Source organism: Monodon monoceros, unplaced genomic scaffold (genome assembly GCF_005190385.1).
Source record: "Monodon monoceros isolate NGI ecotype Baffin Bay Population unplaced genomic scaffold, NGI_Narwhal_1 Super_Scaffold_13, whole genome shotgun sequence".
Taxonomy (NCBI): Eukaryota; Metazoa; Chordata; class Mammalia; order Artiodactyla; family Monodontidae; genus Monodon; species Monodon monoceros.
Window position 1 is genome coordinate 29,826,258 of NW_021703769.1, and position 6,163 is coordinate 29,832,420.

The following is a 6,163-nucleotide window of genomic DNA, read 5'->3' on the forward strand; positions in this document are numbered from 1 at the left end:
TAGTAAGAGTTGCAGTGGGGAAGGTAACCTATGTTGGCCTCATTCAAACATCAAAAAGTATGGTGAGAGGTATAGGGAACATCCCATCCTCTCAGACCACGCCCCTCCAACAGGAAGCTATTATAAGCTTCTTGTATAGGCTTTTAGATTAGTTTATGCATGTCCACGACAATACAAACACTTTTTTTCCTCTTTTTTTTTCTGTACCTTGAGTTTTTTCACTTAATACCCTTGGAGATCCTTCCTATCAGTGGTCTCCTTAACATACTATTCTTTTTCTTTTTCTTTCTTGTTTTGGCCTTGCCATGCAGCATATGGGATCTTAGTTCCCCTGACCAGGGATTGAACCTGTGCCCCCTGCAGTGGAAGTGCAGAGTCTTAACAACTGGACCACCAGGGAAGTCCACATTAACACTATTATTTTTTTTTTAATATTTATTTATTTGGTTGCGCCAGGTCTTAGTTGCAGCAGGTGGGCTCCTTAGTTGTGGCATGTGAACTCCCAGTTGCAGCATGTGTGTGGGATCTAGTTCCCTGACCAGGGATCGAACCTGGGCCCCTGCATTGGGAGCACAGAATCTTATCCACTGTGCCACCAGGGAAGTCCCAACACTATTCTTATGATCATTACTATTATTCTACTATGATTACTTTGGATTTTAAAATTACAATAAAATGTACTTACTTTAAGTGTACAATTAGATGAGTTTTGATAAATTTATACACCTATGTAATCACCACCACAATCTAGATAGAACCTTTCCATCACCCCCAAATAGTTTTCCTGTGCCCCTTCCCAGTCAATCTCTCCCACTCCTAACCCCAGGCAACCACTGATATACTTTCTGTCTATAGATAAGATTTGCCTGTTCTAGAACTTCATACAAGTAGAATCATAAAACATGTACTCTTTTGTGTCTGGTTTCCTTCCCTCTTTGTTTTTGAGATTCATTTTCATTGGTTCATGTAGCAGTAATTTGCTCCTGTGTAGTGCTGAGTATGTTCAATGGTAAGGGGGAAGCACGGTTTCTCTATTCTCCAGCTAGGCATTTGGGTTCTTTTCCAGTTTGGGCTCTTCTAAATATGGCTGCTACAAATTGCTGTGTAAATCTGTATGACCATGTTTTCATTTCTCATCTGTAAATACCTTGAAGTAGAATTGCAAGGTCATACAGTAAAGGGCATGTTTAATTTTTTAAAGAAACTATTTTCCAAAGTGTCTGTACCATTTTACATTCCCACTAGCAATGTGTCAGAGTTCTCCATATCCTCACCAACATTTTAGTGTTGTCAACCTTTTATTTACTTATTTATTTATTTGGCTGCATTGGGTCTTTGTTGCTGCACACAGGCTTTCTCTAGTTGCAGCGAGCGGGGCTATTCTTCATTTCGCTGCAGTGTGCGGGCTTCTCATCGCAGTGGCTTCTCTTGTCGCGGAGCACGGGCTCTAGGCACACGGGCTTCAGTAGTTGTGGCACACGGGCTCAGTAGTTTTGGCTCGCAGGCTCTAGAGCGCAGGCTCAGTAGTTGTGGCGCATGGGCTTAGTTGCTCCACAGCATGTGGGATCTTCCTGGACTGGGTATCGAACCTGTATCCCCTGCACTGGCAGGCAGATTCTCAACCACTGCACCACCAGGGAAGTCCCCAACCTTTTAAATTTTAGCCATTCTAATGAGTATGCAGCATTCTCATCATTTTTAATAGCTGAATGCTATCATTTATTCATAGTCTCCTCTTGGGCATATAAATGGTTTCCAGTCCCTTTACTATTACAAACAATGCTGTAGTGGATGGTTATATACACAACTTCATCTGTGAGATGATATCCTACAAGCAGGATTGCTGGGTCAAAGGATATGTGTGTTTGTGATTTGGGTAGATAGAGTTAAATTGCCCTCTGATTTGTGCCAATTCACAGTTGTACCAGCGATATCTGGAGTGCTCATTTTCCCACAACCTTACCAACACAGTTATCAAAATGTAATATTTGCTAGTCTGAAAGTGAAAGCGCAGTCTCCATTTGCATTTTGTCTTATGAGTGAGGTTGAATATTTGTTCAAACATTTAAGTGCCGTTTGTATTTCTTTTTCCCTGAATTGCCTGTTCATATCCACAGCTCATTTTTCTGTTGGGTCTTTCTCTTAACAACTTGAAGGAACTCTATATATAAGGGAGATGAACCCTTTGTCTGGGGTACGAGTTGCAAATATTTTCCCCAGTTTGCGAGATGTATCCAGCCTGTGGTGTGTGGCTTCAGCTCAGTTATACTCATTGCTGAGTAACATTTGATTGTGTGACTATAACCACACTTTTCTTTCACTGACACTACTGTTGCTGGAGCTTTGAGTGGTTCTTAGTTGTGAGATGTTATAAAAAATGCTGCTGTGGACATTCATATGCATGGGTCCTTGGCTTCCTCCCTTTGCCTGTCCTGCTTCCTCCACCCCTTTACTGGTCTCCCCTGGGAACTCGTTCTTAATAGGTCACTTGCACATGAAACCTTGTAATGGGGAACGAGACCTAGTACAGACATAGATGGCTTTGGTCATGATGGGTGCTCCAGAGTAGACAGGCTGGAGAGGCATCAACCCCTCCCCCTGTGGATGAGGACTTGTATCTTCCTAATTTGCCTTCTCTCAGAATCCACATTCTCTTTTGGAATCTCTGGTTGTGCTCCTGGTTCAAGATGAAAGAGCCTGGGCCTCTCTGTCCACCCCTACTCTTCCCCACATCCTCCCTGAACGGGGAAAGAGAGGGGCTCTTTTTGCCCTGGGGACTGACAGCAGCAGAGGCCACCCCTCCAGGACAGAATTCCTGATATTCCTGCTGGATGACCAAGAGGCAGAGAGTAAGGCATCCTGTCACACTCTTGGTCCATTTTGCTATCTCTTTTCTCACCCAAAGAGGCTTTGGGGAGGAGTAGGGGTGAACAGAGAGACCAGGCTTCCGTCTTGAAACAGGAGCTCAACTGGAGATTCCAAAAGAGAATGTGGATCCTGAGAGAGGGCAAATTAGGGAGATACAAGTGCCGACCATGGTAAAGGAAACAGTCCTGAAGAGGAAGAAGAGAGGGGCAGCTAAGAAAGCTCCAGAGGTTACAGGGGCAGGACAACACCAATGTGCACCATGGCCCGGAGGTGGCGCAAGTCCCATGACCTGGGGGCCAGGGAAGCAGAGCAACCTCCAGGGCAGCCAGACTCTGAAGGCAGAGGGGAGGCTTCAGCACACTGGCTGACTCCTACTCACACTGCAGACCGTGGCCTTGGTGTCTTCTTGTCCAGGGGCCCTCCCTGACTCGAAGCCGGCCACTGTCCCCTGCACTATCCTTCTCACTGCACCACATCTCACACAGCAATGCACTTGCCCATTGCCTTGTCTCTCTCCTCCAGACCTTAAGTTCTGTAGGCTCTGGGACAATGTTTGCTGCCTGGCACAGGACCTGGCACACAGTCAGTGCTAATAAAATGAGGGGGACACGTAGCTTAAAAGCCATAGAGGGACTGGAGTCCTTGCAAAGTGGATGCCTCCCAAACTCAGATAAGCTGTGTCCAAGCATGTAAGAGGAATTTTCTGCTAAAATCTCAGAGCAACTGTTTGTTTACATTCAGAGGTTGCAGAGGAGGGGCTGGGGTCATTGGACCAAAGTTGAAGAAGAAGGGTCCTAGAAGTGCCACTCATTAGCTTGGTGTTCGTGACCAATGACACGGTGGGAAAGATGATTTATCAGATGGTGTGTTAGTGTCACTCTCCAGAGGGGCATCTGGAAGTGTCCTGGGAAGAAAGCCAGTGAGAGTTAAGCCTTCGAAGTGTTTGTGTAATGGGCGACACCCACCATCTGTAAACAGGACTCATTCTGAAGAGTGACCCGGGAAAGGGTGACTATAAACATTCTGGTACAAGCCTCACAGCAGATATAAGCCCTTAATCCTTTTGAACAAATACCCAGGGGTAGAATTTCAGGGTCATAGGACAGGGGTATTTTAGCTTTAATAGATAATGTCAAACAGTTTTCCAAAGTCGTCAGGCATTCTGCATGGTTCCCACATAAAGTTCAAAAACAGACACATCAAACCTATGGTGTTAGAAGTCAGGATACTAGTTACCTTTGGGGGCTTGCGACTGGAGAGAGGGGCACAAGGGAGACTCTGGGGGCTGGTAATGGTCTGTGTCTTGATCTGGGTGCTGGTTACATAGGTATATTCACTTTGTGAAAAGTCATTGAACTGTACACTTAAAATGTGTGCACTTTCCTGTATGTGTGCTACCCTTGAATTAAAAGTTTATTTAAAAGGCTTGAGGAGCCTCAGACCACTAGGGGTGGACAAAACTAACCCCTCTGAGAACCCTCCAATCCCAGGTGGACCTACGTCCCCTTGGAGGTGCGCAGAAGCAGATGAAGACTCCAAGTCAAATGTTCCCAAATCCTCCAGTAGCCATCCCTTCTGTGGCTACCCGTGGTCCTCCCATCACCCTCTCTTCCTTAGACAGTTTCAAAACATCCGGCTGCATCTAGCTTGCTCTCTCCTTGTCCCATCTCTGGTTTTAGTCCACAGTTTCCACCCTCCCACTTGAGAGCAATGTAGAAAAACCAGTGCTTATTAAATGCTTACCTACTGCATGCCAAGCACAGTGCTGGTCATGTGTGCAGCAGAGGTGAGCAGTGCCCAGAGCCTCACGGAGAAGGAAGGGGCACGAATTGCTTGAGCATAAAGTAGTTTGTGGTAAAGCTCATATAATTTGCACCCACTGCCACCTCCAGCAGATGGTGTCCCAGAATAAACCCTACTCACATTCGAATCCTCTGTGTTCCAGTCCAACAGTTTGGCTTGCAAGAAAGAGACTCATTCCAGTTATGTCACAGGATGGATGTTTACTGGGAGGACATGCCTGATAGACTGTCAGGAAGAGCCTGGCAATCAGGCACTAATAAGTATAGGACCTGGGACTGGAAGGGTCCAGCCACGGCTACATAAATCTCACCTGGCCTCCAATTTTTTCCCAACCTGTTAGCTCCTATGCCAACTCCCCACTTCTCTTCACATTTCTCAACTCAAATCCCAGAGTGGTGGGCTCTTTGCTCCTCCCACCATCTGCCACCAGGATACCAGGGGAGTCACTAGCCCACTTGAGAACTGCTTCCCCTCAGGCACTGACTTCCCTAGGGGCATGTTATTCTTTCTTAGTGACCCTTGTTTGTCTTAACAGCCCCTGGTGCACAAGCTTCCAGGAAGAGGACATGAGCTCACTTGATCATGGACAGGAATGCACTTGGAGCAGAAACAAGGATGCTGATACCATTTCTGCTCCCCATTCTCTGGGGCTGGGGGAGTGGGAATGGGGGCCTCTCTTCTTCCAGAAGCCAAATCTGGCACAAGATGCCTGTTCAGGCAACCCAGCTGCCTGGGATTCCCTCTCCCTAGGGACCACGAAACCTTCTTGATTTCCTCAGTCTTATTGTGTGAGAAAGACTACCTCCTCCAGGAAGCCCATGACCAGAATAGACAAAGACGCACCCTGGCCTTCAGTAGATGGGCACTGAGACAGAACGTGGCCTGCTGGCAGCATTCCCATCAATGTCAAAGTCTCAGGGATGAGTTGATAGTTGGGAGTCCTTTGAATATATAATTAAAAACTACATTTCCCAGAATCCCTTGCAGCTTGGCATGGCCATATGACTAAATTCCAGCCAATGGGAAGTAAGTGGAAATTACCTGCGCAACTAATGGGTTGTAGCCACGATGGGAATGGGCATGCCTTTAACTTCCACTCTTCCCTTTTCTTGCTGGAGGAAGTGTGAATGCAATGGCATCACTGTGAACTTCACAATCAAAGGCAACATTTTAGGGATGGAGAAACACACAATAGAAGGATCCAGAGCTCCAACATCTTAAACCACCATGACATTCCCAGACTAGTATGGGAGAGAAAAATCAAATTCTCTCACGTTGAAGTTACTGTATTTGGTCTTGTTAGAGTAGCCTAGCTTATATTCTAGCTAGTACAGAGTGCCTTGACCAGCCTGTGATGATGTAGAAAGCTTTTCTTCTATTCTAATCCATCTCAAATGTCCAGGGTAAGCTTGGAGGAGAAAGATATGAAGAGGCAATGCACTGGAATATCAATGGAGAGATGAGATCCAGAGAAAAGAGAAAGAGACATGGA